General features: G+C 40.0%; 1 non-coding gene across 1 annotated transcript; it reads right to left on the minus strand.

The window, feature by feature from the left end:
• Positions 1-2,578: 2,578 nt before the first annotated feature.
• On the minus strand, positions 2,579-2,686 carry LOC112765421 (small nucleolar RNA R71). Its single transcript, XR_003183773.1, has one exon. It is a non-coding gene; the product is annotated as a small nucleolar RNA R71 (small nucleolar RNA).
• Positions 2,687-20,969: the final 18,283 nt, after the last annotated feature.

Raw genomic sequence — 20,969 nt, forward strand, 5'->3', positions numbered from 1 at the left:
GAAGGGAGGACACACGATTGGATGAAGACAATAGGAAAGCAGAGGTTCAGAAGCAACAAAGCATCTCCAAACGCTTATCTGAAATTCCCACCAATGAATTACATAAGTATCTCTATGTTATTTTCCGTTTTATTTATCTTTTAATTATCAAATCCTCATAACTATTTGAATCAGTCTGACTGAGATTTACAAGATGACCATAGCTTGCTTTAAGCCGTCAATTTCCGTGGTATCGACCTTTACTCACATAAAGTATTACTTGGACGACCCAGTGCACTTGTTGGTTAGTTGTGCAGAGTTGTGAAAGGTGTGATCACAATTTCGTGCACCATATTTTTGGCACCGTTGCCGGGGATTGTTCAAGTTTGGACAACTGACGGTTCATCTTGTTGCTTAGATTGGATAATTTTATTTTATGTTTAATCCTTTCTATTTTTATTTTTGAAAAATACAAAAAAATTAATAAAATCATAAAAAACCAAAAAAATTTTGTGTTTCTTGCTTGAGTCTAGTGTCGAATTTTAAGTTTGGTGTCAATTGCATGATTTTAATTTTCTTAAGTTTTCGAAAATATATGCATTGTGTTCTTCTGTGATCCTCAAGTTGTTCTTGATGATTTCCTTTGTTCAATCTCATGATTTTCTTGTTTTGTGTTTTATGTTGTCTTTCATATACATTTTCGACTTCATAGTGTCTAAACATTCAAAATTTCTAAGTTTGGTGTCTTGCATGTCTTTCTATTCTCAAAAATTTTCAAAAATATGTTCTTGATGTACATCATGATCTTCAAAGTGTTCTTGGTGTTCATCTTGACATTCAAAGTGTTCTTGCATGCATTATTGGTTTGATCTTAAATTCTTATGTTTTGAGTCATTTTGTGTTTTTCTCTTCCCTCATTAAAAATTAAAAAAGTCAAAAATATATATCTTTTCAAGTAAATAATACAGAGAAATGAAGATTCAGAACATAAAGCAAAAGAATCACAGAGAAAAAGAGCTCACTGGCAATAAAACGCCAGTAAAGAGGCACTTTAGGCGTTAAATGCCAGAATGGCTATCATTCTGGGCGTTTAACGCCAGTAAAGCTATCATTCTGGGCGTTAAATGCCAGAATGGCAGCATTCTGGGTGTTCAAAAAAACACCAAGTAAAGAAGGATTTCTGGTGTTTAACGACAGTCAGGGTATCTGGCTGGGCGTTAAACGCCCAAAGAGGCAGCCACATGGGCGTTAAACGCCAGAATGGATATCATTCTAGGCGTTTAATGCGAGGATGACACAAGAGAGGTAATTTCATTTTCAATTCAAGTTTTTTTCAATTTTTCATGTTTTAAATCATAATTTTAAAATCTTATCTTTCCAATTTTCAAAAATCCTTGCTAACAATTAATGTTTTGATTCAAAAAATTGCAAGATTGTTACTTTCTTGTTAAGAAAGGTTCAACCTTTGAATTTTAGAATAATATCTTTTAATTTCTTGTTAGTCAATTCATCAATTTTAAAAATCAAATCTTTTTCAATCATATCTTTTTAAATCATATCTTTTTAAATCATATCTTTTTAAAATCAAATCTTTTTCAATCATATCTTTTCAATCATATCTTTTTAAAATCAAATCTTTTTTAATCATATCTTTTTAAATTTTGATTTCAAAATCTTTTTTCTAACTTTTTATCTTTTCAAAATTATTTTCAAATCTTTTCAACTAATTACTATTTCTTATCTTTTTAAAAACCACCTAACCACTTTTTCACTTCCAATTTTCAAAAATCACTAACAACTTTTTCAAAAATCTTTTTAATTAACTAATTGTTTTAGTTTTAATTTTTGAATACTCTCTTTCTCATCTCTTTCTATTTATTTACTAACACTTCTCTTCTACTTATAATTCGAACCCTCTCTCTCCCTCTGTGTTCGAATTTTTCTTATTCTCTTTCTACCTCAGTCCTCTATTCTTCTTTTTTTCTGACACATCAAGGAATCTCTATACTGTGACATAGAGGATTCTACTACTCCCTTTTGTTCTCTTCTTTTTTATATGTGTAGAAATAGGAATAAAAATATTCTTGTTGAAGCTAATCCTGAACCTAAAAGGACTCTGAAGAAAAAGCTAAGAGAAGCTAAAGCACAACACTCCGGAGAGGACCTTACAGAGAATTTCGAAAAAGAAGCAGGAATGGCAGCCGAACCCAACAACAATGCTAGAGATGCAAAGAAGATGCTTGGTGACTATACTTCACCAACTTCCAACTTCTATGGAAGAAGCATCTCAATTCCTGCCATTGGAACAAATAACTTTGAGCTTAAGCCTCAATTAGTTTCTCTAATGCAGCAGAATTGCAAGTTTCATGGACTTTCATCGGAAGATCTTCATCAGTTCTTAGCTGAATTCTTGTAAATCTATGATACTGTTAAGACCAATGGGGTTGATCACGAGGTCTACAGACTTATCCTTTTCCCTTTTGCTATGAGAGACAGAGCTAGGATATGGTTGGACTCACAACCTAGAAAAAGCCTGAACTCTTGGGACAAGTTGGTCAATGCTTTCTTGACCAAATTCTTTCCACCTCAAAAGATGAGCAAGCTTAGAGTAGAAGTCCAAACCTTCAAACAGAAGGAAGGTGAATCCCTCTATGAAGCTTGGGAAAGATACAAGAAATTAACCAAAAGGTGTCCTTCTGACATGCTTTCAGAATGAAGCATCATATGTATATTCTATGATGGTTTGTCTGAATTTACCAAGATGTCATTGGGTCATTCTACTGGCGGATCTCTTCATCTGAAAATCCCTATAGAAGCCCAGAAACTCATTGAGATGGTTGCAAATAACCATTTCATGTACACTTCTGAAAGAAATCCTATGAATAATGGGATGACTCAAAAGAAAGAAGTTCTTGAGATTGATACTCTGAATGCCATATTGGCTTAGAACAAAATATTGACTCAGCAAGTCAATATGATTTCTCATAATCTGACTGGATTACAAGCTGCATCCGGCAGTGCTAAAGAAGCCTCCTAAGAAGAAGAAGCTTATGACCCTGAGAATCATGCAATGGAAGAGGTGAATTATATGGGGGAACCTTATGGAAACACCTATAATTCTTTATGGAGAAATCATCCAAATTTCTCATGGAAGGATCAATAGAAGCCTCAACAAGACTTCAACAATAATAATGGTGGGAGAAATAAGTTTGGCAATAGTAAGCCTTTTCCATCATCTTCTCAGCAACAGACAGAGAATTCTGAGCAGAGCCTCTCTAGCTTAGCAAACATAGTCTCTGATCTATCTAAGACCACTCTCAGTTTCATGAATGAAACAAGATCCTCCATAAAAAATTTGGAGGCACAAGTGGGTCAGCTGAGTAAAAGAGTTATTGAAACTCCTCCTAGTACTCTCCCAAGCAATACAAAAGAGAATCCCAAAAGAGAATGCAAGGCCATAACTATAAATAAAATGGCCGAAAATGGAGAAAGTGAAAAGGCAATGATTCCCAATGAGGAAGACATTAAGGGACATCCACTGACCAATAAGGAGTTCCCTATTGAGGAACCAAAGGAATCTGAGGTTCACACAGAGACCATAGAGATTCCACTGAACTTACTGTTGCCATTCATGAGCTCTGATGAGTATTCTTCCTCTTAAGAGGACAAAGACACTGTTGAAGAGCAAGTTGTTCAGTATCTAGAAGCAATCATGAAGCTGAATGCCAAGTTATTTGGTAATGAGATTTGGGAGGATGAACCTCCATTGCTCATTAATGAACTGAATACCTGGATTCAGTAGGCATTACCTAAAAAAAAATCAGATCCCGAAAAGTTCTTAATACCTTACACCATAGACACCATGACCTTTGAGAATGCTCTATGTGACTTGGGGTCAGGTATCAACCTCATACCACTCACTGTAATGGAGAAACTAGGGATCTTTGAGATACAAGTTGCAAAAATCTCACTAGACATGGCAGATAAATCAATGAAACAGGTTTATGGACTTGTAGAGGATTCTTAGTGAAGGTTGAAGGCCTTTACGTCCCTGCTGACTTCATAATCCTAGACACTGGGAAGGATGAGGATGAATCCATCATCCTTGGAAGACCCTTCCTAGCCATAGCAAAGGCTGTGATTGATGTGGACAGAGGAGAGTTAGTCCTTCAATTGAATGAGGACTACCTTGTGTTTAAGACTCAAAGATCTTCTTTTGTAAACATGGAGAAGAAGCATGAAAAGCTTCTCTCAATACAGAGTCATACAAAACCCCCACACTCAACTTCTAAGTTTGGTGTTGGGAGGCCACAACCATGCTCTGAGCATCTATGAAGCTCTATAAGAGCTTCCTATCAAGCTATTGACATTAAAGAAGCGCTTTGGAAGGTAACCCAATTTTATTTATCTATATTAATTACTTTTTCATTTTATTTTCCATTGTTATTATATGTCTTCTTTAGGTTGATGATCATGTGGAGTCACAAAAATAGCTGCAGCATTAAAGCAGGAATAAAAAACAGCATAAAAAATAGAACCCCCTAGAGGACGAGCTTACTGGCGTTTAGGATAGCAAAATGGGCGTTTAGCGCCCAGTCTGGCAGTATTCTGAGCGTTAAACGCCAAAAATGATAGCCAGACTGGCGTTTAATGCCAGAAAAGGATGTTTGGTGTCTGGCTGGCGTTAAACGCCAGTAAGGGTAGCAGAATGGGCGTTTAACTCCCAGTCTGGCAGTATTCTGGGCCTTAAACGCCAGAACTGGCAGCCAGACTGGTGTTTAACGCTAGAAAGGGGCATCAGCCTGGCATTTAATGCCAAAAATGCCACACAGAGGGCGTTTAAACGCCAAAAAGGTGCAGAAATGAGAAATCCTTGACACCTCAGGATCTGTGGACCCCACAGGATCCCTACCTACCCCAACTCACTCTCATTCCTCTTCACACCTTTCCATAACACTCTTCTCCAAACACCATTCACCTATCAAATCCTACCCTCTTCCCCATAATCTCTTCATCACTCACATCCATCCAATATTTCCCATTATACAACTCACCTACCCCCACCCACTCAAATTCAAACCATTTCCTTCCCAAACCCAACCCCTATCACACGAATTCCCTCTTTCCCTTACCCTATAAATACCCCTCCTTACTCTTTGGTGTGGTATTTTACAACCCACAAACTAACCGACAAGTGCACCGGGTTGTACTAAGTAATACCTTACATGAGTAAGGGTCGATCCCACGAGGATTGATGCATTAAGCAACAATAGCGTTTGATAGGCTTAGTTAGAGAAACAAAAAATAGTGTTTAGAAGTTCAAAAGCATTAACAGTAAATTTGGAATATTAAAGACAGGCAGATAAATAAGTTGGGAATAAAATATTGAGAAAGCAGTTAAGGTTTCAGAGTTATCTATTTTTTCCGGATTTACTTTTCTTACTAACTATTTTAATTATGTAGGATTTAATTTATGACAAACTGTTTGTGACTAGACCCTAATTCCTTAGACCTTCATAGTCTCCTCTAAAATTCATTAACTGCCAATTCCTTGGTTAATTAATTCCAATTAGAGGGTGATAATCAATTTCTAGTTTATATGCCACAAAAACTCTAATTACCCAAGAAATAAAAGGATTATATGTCACGTATCCTATTAAATTCAGATAATTAAAATTTAGGAGAGTTTGTTTTCAAGCTATTGTTCAAGTATAGAGCTTTTCCAAGTCATACAAGAACACAAATAGAAAAAGGGTCATACTTCAGTTCCATAAAATAAAGAGCGAAAACAATTCTTAAATTATAAATCCATGCATAAATTAAAATAGAGAAAGCAATAAAATCAATCCATACAAATAGACAGAGCTCCTAACCTTAATAGTGGAGGTTTAGTTGCTCATGGAATGTGGAATGTAAATTTGTATAAAATTCCCTAATGGAATCCCCTTATGGAACCTCCTAATGGAAGAGAAGTCTCTCCTTTTTATAACTAGTCTTAATTAATTTAAAATCTAATATCTAAAATTAAGATAATATCTTTTCCTATTTTCAAATTCAAATTTGAATTTAAATCAGAATTAATTAACTACTCCGCGTCTTGTAACGTGGGGACCACTTGGCTTTACTGGATCTACACCTAACTTGGGTGCTAAAATGGGGCCTAGAAATCACCCCCTAGCATTTTCTGCTTTCTCTTCACATGGCGCACATCACGCGTACGCGTCGATGGTCTTTTCTGCGAGTCACGCGGACGCGTCGGTCACGCGTACACGTCGCTGAGCAAATCTTCAAATCACGCGTACGCGTCAGTCATGCGTAGGCATCAGGCATGCGTGCGTGTCGTTCCTCGCAACCATTTCCTTTGATTCTTGTGCTGCAGAAACTCCATCAAATCCAGCCAAATGCTACCTAAAATAAATAGTATTGCACAAAACTCAAAATAGCATCCATAGTGGCTAAAATGTAATTAATTCTTGATTAAACCCAACAAAATCCATGCAAATTCACTAGGAAAAAATAGGAAAGATGCTCACGCATCACTCCTTCATTTTCACACATCACAAACACTCCCAACTCCCTTTGGCCGAACCACTCCTACACCTCCATCTCCTCCATTTCTTCTTCTTCTCCTCCTTTCTTTCTTCTTTTGCTCGAAGACGAGCAAACCTTTTAAGTTTGGTGTGGGAAAAATCGTTGCTTTTTGTTTTTCATAATCATTAATAGCACCTAAGACCGGAGAAACCTCTAGAAAGAGGAAAGGGAAGGTAATTGCTTCCACCTCCGAGTCATGGAAGATGGAGAGATTCATCTCAAAGGTCCATCAAGACAACCTCTATGAAGTTGTGGCCAAGAAAAAGGTGATCCTCGAGGTCCCCTTTAAGCTTAAAAAGAGTGAATATCCAGAGATCCGACAAGAGATTCGTAGAAGAGGTTGGGAAGCTCTCACCAACCCCATCCAACAAGTCAAAATCTTAATGGTTCAAGAGTTCTATGATAATGCATGGATCACTAAGAACCTTGATGAAAGTGTCAACCCGAACCCAAAGACCCTAAACTAACAAAAATAACACAATCGTAATCTAAGCAACAAGATAAACCGTCAGTTGTTCAAACTCGAACAATCCCCAGCAACGGCACCAAAATCTTGGTGCACGAAATTGCAATCACACTTTTGCAATTCCGCACAACTAACCAGCAAGTGCACTAGGTCGTCCAAGTAATACCTTACATGAGTAAGGGTCGATCCCACGGAGATTGTCGGCTTGAAGCAAGCTATGGTTACCTTGTAACTCTTAGTCAGGATATCAATAATTCTCAGGTTTAATTGTGAAATGTAAAAGAACATGAAATAGATACTTATTTTGCAGTAATGGAGAACAGGTTGAGGTTTTGGAGATGCTCTATCTTCTGAATCTCTGCTTTCCTACTGTCTTCTTCTTCATGCATGCAAGGCTCCTACCATGGCAAGCTGTATGTAGGGTTTCACTGTTGTCAATGGCTACCTCCCATCCTCTCAGTGAAAATGTTCAATGCGCTCTGTCACAGCACGGCTAATCATCTGTCGGTTCTCAATCAGGTTGGAATAGAATCTAGTGATTCTTTTGCGTCTGTCACTAACGCCCAACTCTCAGGAGTTTGAAGCTCGTCACAGTCATTCAATCCTTGAATCCTACTCAGAATACCACAGACAAGGTTTAGACCTTCCGGATTCTCTTGAATGCCGCCATCAATTCTAGCTTATACCATGAAGATTCTGATTAAGGAATCCAAGAGATATTCACTCAATCTAAAGTAGAACGGAGGTGGTTGTCAGGCACACGTTCATAGGTGAGAATGATGATGAGTGTCACGGATCATCACATTCATCAAGTTGAGGAACAAGTGATATCTTAGAATAGAAGCAAGTGTGATTGAATGAAAAACAGTAGTAATTGCATTAATCCATCAAGACACAGCAGAGCTCCTCACCCCCAACCATGGGGTTTAGAGACTAATGCCATAGAAGATACAGTAAGAAACGTGTAATGTGTCATGAGGTAAAGATACAATGTCAAAAGGTCCTATTAATAGTGAACTAGTAACCTAGGGTATACAGAAATGAGAAAATGACGTAAAAATCCACTTCCGGGGTCCACTTGGTGTGTGCTTGGGCTGAGCATTGAAGCTTTCATGTGTAGAGACTTTTCCTGGAGTTAAACGCCAGCTTTTGTGCCAGTTTGGGCGTTTAACTCCAATTTTTGTGCCAGTTTGGGCGTTTAACTCCAATTTTTGTGCTAGTTCCGGCGTTAAACGCTGGGAATTCTGAAGCTGATTTGCAACGCGGGTTTGGGCCATCAAATCTCGGGCAAAGTATGGACTATTATACATTGCTGGAAAGCCCAGAATGTCTACTTTCCAAAGCAAATGATATCGCGCCAATTGGGCTTCTGTAGCTCCAGAAAATCCACTTTGAGTGCAGGGAGGTCAGAATCCAACAGCATCTGTAGTCCTTTTTTAGCCTCTGAATCAGATTTTTGCTCAGGTCCCTCAATTTCAGCCAGAAATTACCTGAAATCACAGAAAAACACACAAACTCATAGTAAAGCCTTGAAAAGTGAATTTTAAATAAAAACTAATAAAAACATACTAAAAACTAACTAAAATGTACTAAAAACATACTAAAAACAGTGCCAAAAAGCGTATAAATTATCCGCTCATCACAACACAAAACTTAAATTGTTGCTTGTCCCCAAGCAACTGAAAATCAATTAGGATAAAAAGAAGATAACATACTATAGACTCCAAAATATCAATGATACTTAGCCCCAATTAGATGAGCGGGACTAGTAGATTTTTGCTTCTGAACAGTTTTGGCATCTCACTTTATCCTTTGAAGATTAGAATGATTGGCATCTATAGGAACTCAGAATTCAGATAGTGTTATTGATTCTCCTAGTTAAATGTGATGATTCTTGAACATAGCTACTTTATGAGTCTTGGCTGTGGCCTAAAGCACTCTGTCTTCTAGTGTTACCACCGGATACATACATGCCACAGACACATAACTGGGTGAACCTTTTTAGATTGTGACTCAGCTTTGCTAGAGTCCCCAATTAGAGGTGTCCAGGGTTCTTAAGCACACTCTTTTTGTCTTGGATCACTTTTTATCTCTCTCTTTTTTTTCTTTTTTTTTTGAATTCACTGCTTTTTTCTTGCTTCAAGAATCAATTTGATGATTTTTCAGATCCTCAATAACATTTCTCCTTTTCCATCATTCTTTCAAGAGCCAACAAGTTTAACATTCTTTAATCCAAAAATTCAAAAGACATATGCACTGTTCAAGCATTCATTCAAAAAACAAAAAGTATTGTCACCACATCAAGCTAATTCAACTAGTTTCAGAGATGAATTCGAAATCCTGCACTTCTTGTTCTTTTGTGATTAAAGAATTTTTCATTTAAGAGAGGTGATGAATTCATAGGACATTCATAGCTTTAAGGCATAGACATTAAATTTTATTAATCATGAATTAAGAACAAGACTTGAAGATAAACATAAGATAAAACTAATAGTAAAAGAAAACAAACATTTAAATGACTCTAAAATAGACTCCTAATGATAGAGGTTATCACAGAGTTAGGACTCAACAACCTTGATCTTGAGAAGTGGATGCTCCCTCAACTTGTGGGGTATTTGACCCTTCAAGGGAGAGCTTCTGGCGCTTCACCTCCTGTAGCTCACGCCCCTGCTTCTCTTGTTCCTTCAGCAATTTGCAGAGCATGCAGTTTTGATTCTGCTGTTCTTCCTTAATTTGTTCCATAGCTTCTTGCAGCTTGGTAACAGATGCTTCTAGGCGGGTCCAGTAGTCAATTTCAGGGAGTTTAGGGAGGAACTCCTGCACCCTCCTTTTGATAGAATTATCTTGCATTTGTCCTTTCATTGACTTCTTGGTGATTGGATGTTCAATTAGGATGAATTCATCTACTCCCATCCTCACCCCAGCATCTTTACATAGCAAAGAGATTAAGCTTGGGTAAGCCAGTTTGGCTTCAGTGGAATTCTTGTTTGCAATTGTGTAAATCTCACAAGCAATCAGATGATGAACCTCTACTTCTTTTCCCAGCATAATGCAATGAATCATTACTGCTCTCTTGATAGTGTCCTCAGAACGGTTGCTAGTGGGCAATATGGAACGCCCAATGAAGTCTAGCCAACCTCTTGCAATTGGTTTGAGATATCCCCTCTTGAGTTGGTTTGGGACACCTTTTGAATTGGTTGTCCACTTAGTTCCAGGGAGGCATATGTCCTCTAGAACTTGATCCAACCCCTCTGCTCTCACCATTCTCCTATTGAAGGATTCAAGATCATCCTGCAGTTGAGGCAATTTGAATACCTCTCTTATTTTGTCCAGATGAAAGTAAATAATTCTCCCTCTGACCATGGTTCTGTAGGTATGAAAAGCAGTTCCAATCATTCTCTGCTTATCTGTCAGCCACAGATTTGAGTAGAATTCCTGAACCATGTTTCTTCCAACCTTTGTCTCAGGGTTGGTTAGAACTTCCTATCCTCTGTTTCGAATTTGCTCTTGGATCTCCGTATATTCATCTTCTTTCAGATTGAATTTAACTTTCGGGATCACTGACCTTAGACCCATTATTTTGTGGTAATGGTCTGCATGTTCTTTGGTTAAGAACCTCTCTTGACTCCAAAGATCCTTTGGAGCATTCTCTTTCTTGCCTCTAAAATAGGTTTGTTTTTCTTTGGGAGCCATGATCTTGATGAGCCTTAGCTTAGTGATCACGGAAAAGCACACCAAACTTAGAGGGTTGCTTGTCCTCAAGCAAAAGAAAAGAAAGAGGAGAGAGAGGAGGAGAGCAAATTCGAATGGTGGGGAAAGGGGAATGGCCGAACTTATATTTATAAGGGAGGGGGGAGAGATTTCAAAAATTTTGAAGGAGATTTGAGAAGATATGGAAAGAAATTGAGAGATATTTGAGTTTTTGAAGAAAATTTGGAAAGGATTTGAAGAATGATTTTAATTTTTTAACATTTGAAGGTGAATGATGAAAGTTTGAAATGTGTTTATGCAAAAAATTATGGAACAAAACAAGAACGTTTGAAAAAATTTGAAGTGGAAAGCAAAATCTCTATCCCCCACCCATCTGGCGTTAAACGCCCAGAATGGTATCCATTCTGGCGTTTAACGCCCAAATGTTGGCCAATATGGGCATTTAACGCCCAGCCAAGTACCCTGGCTGGCGTTAAACGCCAGAAACCCCTTCATCACTGGGCGTTTTGCTAAATGCCCAGGATGCTGCACACCTGACGTTAAACGCCCAGAATGGTGCCCATTCTGGCATTTAACGACCAAAATGGCACCTTTACTGGTGTTAAACGCCCAGAGTACCCCTTACTGGTGTTTTTTCGCCAGCAAGCTCCTTTTCTCTGCTTTTTGCATTGAATCCTTCTGTAACTCTGTGAATTCCTTCAATTTTGATGATCACCTTTTGAGAATATGTATCAAACTTTTATTAAGTAAAACAGATATCCTGCTAATGACTGGGTTGCCTCCCAGCAAGCGCTTCTTTATCGTCTTTAGCTGGACCTTTTACTGAGATTCATTCAAGCCTCAGCTTTGAGCATTCTTGCTCAAAATTGCTTTCAAGATAATGTTTGATCCTCTGTCCATTAACAATGAACTTTTTATTAGAATCAATATCCTGAAGCTCAACATATCCATATGGTGACACTCCTGTAATCACATACGGACCCCTCCATCGGGATTTAAGTTTTTCTGGGAATAGTCTGAGCCTAGAGTTGAAGAGCAGAACTTTTTGTCCTGGTTTAAAGACTCTGGATGACAACTTTTTATCATGCCATTTCTTTGCCTTTTCCTTATAGATTTTTGCATTTTCGAAGGCACTGAGTCTGAACTCCTCTAGCTCATTTAGCTGGAGCAATCTTTTTTCACCAGCTAACTTAGCATCCATGTTTAGGAATCTGGTTGCCCAGTAGGCTTTATGTTCCAATTCCACAGGCAGATGACAGGCCTTCCCAAACACAAGTTGGTATGGAGATGTTCCTATAGGAGTCTTGTATGCTGTTCTGTATGTCCACAGAGCATCATCCAAGCTCTTTGCCCAATCCTTTATACGGGCAATAACAGTCCATTCCAGGATTCTTTTTAGCTCTCTATTAGAGACTTTAGCTTGCCCATTTGTCTGTGGATGATACGGAGTTGCTACTTTATGGCTAATTCCATATCGAACCATAGCAGAGTACAGCTGTTTATTGTAGAAATGAGTGCCCCCATCACTGATTAGTACTCTGGGAACACCAAACCTGCTGAAGATGTGTTTCTAGAGAAATTTTAGCATGGTCTTGGTATCATTATTGGGTGTGGCAATTGCTCCTACCCATTTAGATACATAGTCTACTGCCACCAGAATATAAGTGTTTGAGTATGATGGTGGGAAGGGACCCATGAAGTCAATTCCCCATACGTCAAATAATTCAATCTCTAAGATCCCTTGTTGAGGCATGGCGTAACCATGAGGCAAGTTACCAGCTCTTTGGCAACTATCACAGTTACACACAAACTCTCGGGCATCCCTATAGTGAGTAGGCCAGTAGAATCCACATTGGAGGACCTTAGTGGCTGTTCGCTCACCTCCAAAATGTCCCCCATACTGTGATCCATGGCAATGCCATAGGATTCTTTGTGCTTCCTCTCTAGGTACACATCTGCGGATTATTCCGTCTGCACATCTCTTAAAGAGATATGGCTCATCCCATAGGTAGTACTTGGCATCTGAAATTAATTTTTTTCTTTGCACTCTGCTGTACTCCTGTGGTGTGAACCTCACAGCTTTATAGTTTGCAATGTCTGCAAACCATGGAGCTTCCTAAATGGCAAAGAGTTGCTCATCTGGAAAGGTCTCAGATCTCAGTAAAAGGGAGGGACGCCGCTGTCACTGGTTCTATTCGGCACAAATGATCAGCTACCTGGTTCTCTGTCCCTTTTCTGTCTCTTATTTCTATATCAAACTCTTGCAGAAGCAACACCCACCTTATAAGCCTAGGTTTTGAATCCTGCTTTGTGAGTAAGTATTTAAGAGCAGCATGGTCAGTGTACACAATCATTTTTGACCCTACTAAATAGGATCGAAACTTGTCAATGGCATAAACCACTGCAAGTAACTCTTTTTCTATGGTTGTGTAATTCTTCTGTGCGTCATTTAGAACACGGCTAGCATAATAAATGACGTGCAGAAGCTTGTTATGCCTCTGTCCCAACACTGCACCAATGACATGGTCACTGGCATCACACATTAGTTCGAATGGTAATGTCCAGTCTGGTGCAGAGATAACTGGTGCTGTGACCAGCTTGGCTTTCAGGGTCTCAAATGCCTGCAGACACTGTGTGTCAAACACAAATGGTGTGTCAGCAGCTAGCAGGTTGCTTAGAGGTTTTGCAATTTTTGAAAAATCCTTTATAAACCTCCTGTAGAATCCTGCATGTCCCAGAAAGCTTCTAATTGCCTTAACATTGGCAGGTGGTGGTAATTTTTCAATTACCTCCATCTTTGCTTGATCCACCTCTATTCCCTTGCTTGAAATTTTATGCCCAAGGACAATTCCTTCAGTCACCATAAAATGACATTTCTCCCAGTTTAAAACTAGGTTGGTCTCTTGGCATCTTTTCAAAACAAGTGCTAGATGGTTAAGGCATGAGCTAAATGAGTCTCTAAATACTGAAAAGTCATCCATGAAGACTTCTAGAAATTTCTCTACCATATCTGAGAAGATAGAGAGCATGCACCTCTGGAAGGTTGTAGGTGCATTGCACAGACCAAAAGACATCCTTCTGTAGGCAAATACTCCAGAAGGACATGTAAATGCTGTTTTCTCTTGGTCCTGAGGATCTACTGCAATTTGGTTATAGCCTGAATAGCCGTCCAAAAAGCAGTAATAATCATGACCCGCTAGTCTTTCTAGCATTTGGTCTATGAATGGTAAAGGAAAATGATCCTTTGTGGTGGCTGTATTGAGCCTTCTGTAGTCAATACACATGCGCCACCCTGTAACTGTTCTTGTAGGAACTAGTTCATTCTTTTCATTATGAACCACTGTCATGCCTCCCTTTTGGGGACAACTTGGACAGGGCTCATCCAGGGGCTATCAGAAATAGGATAAATAATCCCAGCCTCTAGTAATTTAGTGACCTCTTTCTGCACCACCTCCTTCATGGCTGGATTTAGCCGCCTCTGTGGTTAAACCACTGGCTTGGCATTATCTTCCAATAGAATCTTGTGCATGCATCTTGCTGGGCTAATGCCCTTAATATCACTTATGGACCACCCAAGAGCTGTCTTATGTGTCCTTAGCACTTGAATTAGTGCCTCCTCTTCCTGTGAGTTTAAAGCAGAGCTTATAATCACTGGAAGAGTGTCACCTTCTCCCAGAAATACATACTTCAGGGATGGTGGTAATGGCTTGATCTCGGGTTTAGGAGGCTTACCCTCTTCCTGAGGAATTTTCAGAGGTTCTTTTATTTCCTCTAGTTCCTCCAGGTCAGGCTGAACATCTTTAAAGATATCCTCTAGCTCTGATTCGAGACTCTCAGTCATATTGATCTCTTCTACTAAAGAGTAAATAATATCAGTGCTCATGCAGTCATTTGATGTGTCTGGATGCTGCATAGCTTTGACAGCATTCAACTTGAACTCATCCTCATTGACTCTCAGGGTCACTTCCCCTTTTTGTACATCAATGAGAGTTCGTCCAGTTGCTAGGAAGGCTCTTCCTAGGATGAGAGTTGCACTCTGGTGCTCCTTCATTTCCAGCACTACAAAGTCAGTTGGGAAGGCGAATGGCTCAACCTTGACAATCATGTCCTCAATTATGCCTGATGGGTATTGGTGCGCGAAATTGTGAACAATACTTTTCACAACTCTCATAATCCCCGGTAATGAACCCCAAAAACTTGGTGTTCAATACCATGGCATAAACACAACTTCGCACAACTAACCAGCAAGTGCACTGGGTCGTCCAAGTAATAAACCTTACGCGAGTAAGGGTCGATCCCACGGAGATTGTTGGTATGAAGCAAGCTATGGTCATCTTGTAAATCTTAGTCAGGCAAACTCAAATGGATATGTGTGATATACGAATGAAACATAAAGATAAAGATAGAGATACTTATGTAATTCATTGGTAGGAATTTCAGATAAGCGCATGAAGACGCTGTGTCCCTTCCGTCTCTCTGCTTTCCTACTGTCTTCATCCAATCCTTCGTACTCCTTTCCATGGCAAGCTTATGCAAGGGTTTCACCATTGTCAGTGGCTACCTCCCATCCTCTCAGTGGAAATGTTCAACGCACCCTGTCACGGCACGGCTATCCATCTGTCGGTTCTCAATCAGGCCGGAATAGAATCCAGTGATTCTTTTGCGTCTGTCACTAACGCCCCGCCTTCAGGAGTTTGAAGCACGTCACAGTCATTCAATCATTGAATCCTACTCAGAATACCACAGACAAGGTTAGACCTTCCGGATTCTCTTGAATGCCGCCATCAGTTCTAGCCTATATGGTGCGCAAAATTGTGAACAATACTTTTCACAACTCTCATAATCCCCGGTGATGAACCCCAAAAACGTGGTGTTCAATACCATGGCATAAACACAACTTCGCACAACTAACCAGCAAGTGCACTGGGTCGTCCAAGTAATAAACCTTACGCGAGTAAGGGTCGATCCCACGGAGATTGTTGGTATGAAGCAAGCTATGGTCACCTTGTAAATCTTAGTCAGGCAAACTCAAATGGATATGGTGATATACGAATAAAACATAAAGATAAAGATAGAGATACTTATGTAATTCATTGGTGGGAATTTCAGATAAGCGCATGAAGATGCTGTGTCCCTTCTGTCTCTCTGCTTTCCTACTGTCTTCATCCAATCCTTCTTACTCCTTTCCATGGCAAGCTTAAGCAAGGGTTTCACCGTTGTCAGTGGCTACCTCCCATCCTCTCAGTGGAAATGTTCAACGCACCCTGTCACGGCACGGCTATCCATCTGTCGGTTCTCGATCAGGCCGGAATAGAATACAGTGATTCTTTTGCGTCTGTCACTAACGCCCCGCCTTCAGGAGTTTGAAGCACGTCACAGTCATTCAATCATTGAATCCTACTCAGAATACCACAGACAAGGTTAGACCTTCCAGATTCTCTTGAATGCTGCCATCAGTTCTAGCCTATACCACGAAGACTCTGATCTCACGGAATGGCTGGCTCGTTTGTCAGGCGAGCACTCGGTTGTCAGGCGATCAACCATGCATCGTGTATCAGGAATCCAAGAGATATTCACCCAATCGAAGGTAGAACGGAGGTGGTTGTCAGTCACACGTTCATAGGTGAGAATGATGATGAGTGTCACGGATCATCACATTCATCAAGTTGAAGAACAAGTGATATCTTAGAACAAGAACAAGCGGAATTGAATAGAAGAACAATAGTAATTGCATTAATACTCGAGGTACAGCAGAGCTCCCCACCTTAATCTATGGTGTGTAGAAACTCCACTGTTGAAAATACATAAGAACAAGGTCTAGGCATGACCAAATGGCCAGCCTCCCAAAGAGGGTTCAATCATAAAAACATGATCAAAAGATGAAAATACAATAGTAAAAGGTCCTACTTATAGAGAACTAGTAGCCTAAGGTTTACAGAGATGAGTAAATGACATAAAAATCCACTTCCGGGCCCACTTGGTGTGTGCTTGGGCTGAGCAATGAAGCATTTTCGTGTAGAGACTCTTCTTGGAGTTAAACGCCAGCTTTTATGCCAGTTTGGGCGTTTAACTCCCATTTTGGTGCCAGTTCCGGCGTTTAACGCTGGAAATTCTGAGGGTGACTTTGAACGCCGGTTTGGGCCATCAAATCTTGGGTAAAGTATGGACTATCATATATTGATGGAAAGCCCAGGATTTCTACTTTCCAACACCGTTGAGAGAGCGCCAATTGGGCTTCTGTAGCTCCAGAAAATCCACTTCGAGTGCAGGGAGGTCAGAATCCAACAGCATCTGCAATCCTTTTCAGTCTCTGAATCAGATTTTTGCTCAGGTCCCTCAATTTCAGCCAGAAAATACCTGAAATCACAGAAAAACACACATACTCATAGTAAAGTCCAGAAAAGTGAATTTTAACTAAAAACTAATAAAAAATACTAAAAACTAACTAGATCATACTAAAAACATACTGAAAACAATGCCAAAAAGCGTACAAATTATCCGCTCATCACAACACCAAACTTAAATTGTTGCTTGTCCTCAAGCAACTGAAAATCAAATAAGATAAAAAGAAGAGAATATGCAATGAATTCCAAAAACATCTATGAAGATCAGTATTAATCAGATGAGCGGGGCTTTTAGCTTTTTGCCTCTGAACAGTTTTGGCATCTCACTCTATCCTTTGAAATTCAGAATGATTGGCTTCTTTAGGAACTCAGAATCCAGATAGTGTCATTGATTTTCCTAGTTAAGTATGATGATTCTTGAACATAGCTACTTATTGAGTCTTGGCCGTGGCCCAAAGTACTCTGTCTTCCAGTATTACCACCGGATACATACATGCCACAGACACATAATTGGGTGAACCTTTTCAGATTGTGACTCAGCTTTGCTAGAGTCCCCAACTAGAGGTGTCCAGGGTTCTTAAGCACACTCTTTTTTTGCCTTGGATCACAACTTTATTCCCTTTTTTTTTCTCTTTTTTTTCGTTTTTTTTTTGAATCATTACTTTTTCTTGCTTCAAGAATCATTTTAATGATTTTTCAGATCATCAGTAACATTTCTCCTTTTTCATCATTCTTTCAAGAGCCAACATCATGAATCACAAATTCAAAAGACATATGCACTGTTTAAGCATACATTCAGAGAACAAAAGTATTGCCACCACATCAAAATAATTAAACTGTTATAAAATTTAAAATTCATGCAATCCTTCTCTTTTTCAAGTAAGCACACAATTTTTTATTTAAGAGAGGTGATGGATTCATAGGACATTCATAACTTTAAGGCATAGACACTAAGACACTAATGATCACAAGACACAAACATAGATAAACATAAGCACTAAAATTCGAAAAACAGAAAAATAAAGAACAAGGAAATTAAAGAACGGGTCCACCTTAGTGATGGCGGCTTGTTCTTCTTCTTGAAGATCCTATGGAGTGCTTGAGCTCCTCAATGTCTCTTCCTTGTCTTTGTTGCTCCTCTCTCATGATTCTTTGATCTTCTCTAATTTCATGGAGGAGGATGGAATGTTCTTGGTGCTCCACCCTTAGTTGTCCCATGTTGGAACTCAATTCTCCTAGGGAGGTGTTTAGTTGCTCCCAATAGTTTTGTGGAGGAAAGTGCATCCCTTGAGGAATCTCAGGGATCTCATGATGAGTGGGATCTCTTGTGTGCTCCATCCTCTTCTTAGTGATAGGCTTGTCCTCATCAATGGGGATGTCTCCCTCTATGTCAACTCCAACTGAATAACAGAGGTGACAAATGAGATGAGGAAAGGCTAACCTTGCCAAGGTAGAGGACTTGTCCGCCACCTTATAAAGTTCTTGGGATATAACCTCATGAACCTCTATTTCTTCTCCAATCATGATGCTATGGATCATGATAGCCCGGTCTATGGTAACTTCGGACCGGTTGCTAGTGGGAATGATTGAGCGTTGGATAAACTCCAACCATCCCCTAGCCACGGGCTTGTGGTCATGCCTTCTCAATTGAACCGGCTTTCCTCTTGAATCTCTCTTCCATTGGGCGCCCTCTTCACATATGACTGTGAGGACTTGGTCCAACCTTTGATCAAAGTTGACCCTTCTAGTGTAAGGATGTTCATCTCCTTGCATCATAGGCAGGTTGAATGCCAACCTAACATTTTCCGGACTAAAATCCAAGTATTTCCCCCGAACCATAGTAAGCCAATTCTTTGGGTCCGGGTTCACACTTTGATCATGGTTCTTGGTGATCCATGCATTGACATAGAACTCTTGAACCATTAAGATTCTGACTTGTTGAATGGGGTTGGTAAGAACTTCCCAAGCTCTTCTTCGGATCTCATGTCAGATCTCCGGATATTCACTCTTTTTGAGTGAAAAAGGGACCTCGGGGATCACCTTCTTCAAGGCCACAACTTCATAGAAGTGGTCTTGATGCACCCTTGAGATGAATCTCTCCATCTCCCATGACTCGGAGGTGGAAGCTTTTGCCTTCCCTTTCCTCTTTCTAGAGGTTTCTCCAGCCTTGGATGCCATAAATGATTATGGAAAAACAAAAAGCAATGCTTTTACCACACCAAACTTAAAAGGTTTGCTCGTCCTCGTGCAAAAGAAGAAAGAAGAGAGTAGAAGAAGAAGAAATGAGGAAGAAGGGAATGGCTTTTGTGTTCGGCCAAGAAGGGGAAGAAGTGGTGTTTAGGTTGTGTGAAAATAAAGGCATGAAGAGGGGTTTATATAGGAGAGGGGGGCTCATGGTTCGGTCATGTATGGGTGGGTTTGGGAGGGAAAGTGGTTTGAATTTGAATGGTGAGGTAGGTGGGGTTTTATGAAGGATGGATGTGAGTGGTGAAGAGAAAGATGGGATTTGATAGGTGAAGGGTTTTTGGGGAAGAGGTGTTGAGGTGATTGGTGAATGGGTGAAGAAGAGAGAGAGAATGGTAGGGTAGGTGGGGATCCTGTGGGGTCCACAGATCCTGAGGTGTCAAGGAAAAGTCATCCCTACACCAAATGGCATGCAAAATTGCGTTTTTAGCCAATTCTGGCGTTAAACGCCGGGCTGATGCCCATTTCTGGCGTTTAACGCCAGCTTCTTGCCCTTTTCTGGCGTTTAACACCAGTCTGGTGCCTCTTTCTGGCGTTAAACGCCCAGAATGGTGCCAGACTGGGCGTTAAACGCCCAACAGCTAGCCTCACTGGCGTTTAAACGCCAGCACGCTCTCCTCCAGGGTGTGCTGTTTTTCTTCCTGTTTTTCATTCTGTTTTTGCTTTTTTCATTGATTTTGTGACTTCTCATGATCATCAACCTACAAAAAAGATAAAATAACAAAAGAAAATAGATAAAATATAACATTGGGTTGCTGGTGGACGAAATTGTGATTTCTATCTTTTGAGCTTTAGCATATATTTACTCTTAGGGCACTGTTTATTCTCACAACTCCGTTCAACTAACCAGCAAGTGTACTGGGTCGTCCAAGTAATAAACCTTACGTGAGTAAGGGTCGAATCCACAGAGATTGTTGGTATGAAGCAAGCTATGGTCACCTTGTAAGTCTCAGTCAGGCAGATTAAATTGGTTTATGATTTTTTTGGAATAATTAATAATAAAAAGGAATAATAAAAGGGATAGAATACTTCTGCAGATTCATTGGTAGGAATTTCAGATAAGCGGATGGAGATGCTGTAGAGCCCAAGGACGCCTGCTCTCCTACTGCTCCTATTCAATCCTTCTTACTCCTTTCCATGGCAAGCTTTGTATAGGGGTTCACCATCAACTGTGGCTACTTTCTTTCTCTCGGGGAAATACCCTGTGTGGCTGTCACTCGCACAGCTAACCAGTCTGGAGGCATCACCCATGGCTGATGGCTACATCCCATCCTCGTAGTGAAAACTAATGCTCACGCACTCTGTCACAGTACGGCTAATCACCGGTTGGTTCCCGCTCCTACTGGAATAAAATCCCTCTTTTGCGTCTGTCACTAACGCCCAGCAGGTTAAAGTTTGAAGCACGTCACAGTCATTCATTACCGGAATCCTACTCGGAATACCACAGACAAGGTGAGACTTTCCGGATTCCCAGGATCCTACTCGGAATACCACAGACAAGGTGAGACTTTCCGGATCCTCATAAATGCCGCCATCTATCTAGCTTATACCACGAAGATTCTGTTGGGGAATCTAAGAGATACGCATTCAAGCTCTGTTGCATGTAGAACGGAAGTGGTTGTCAATCACGCGCG

This window comes from Arachis hypogaea, chromosome 2 (genome assembly GCF_003086295.3).
Source record: "Arachis hypogaea cultivar Tifrunner chromosome 2, arahy.Tifrunner.gnm2.J5K5, whole genome shotgun sequence".
NCBI lineage: Eukaryota > Viridiplantae > Streptophyta > Magnoliopsida > Fabales > Fabaceae > Arachis > Arachis hypogaea.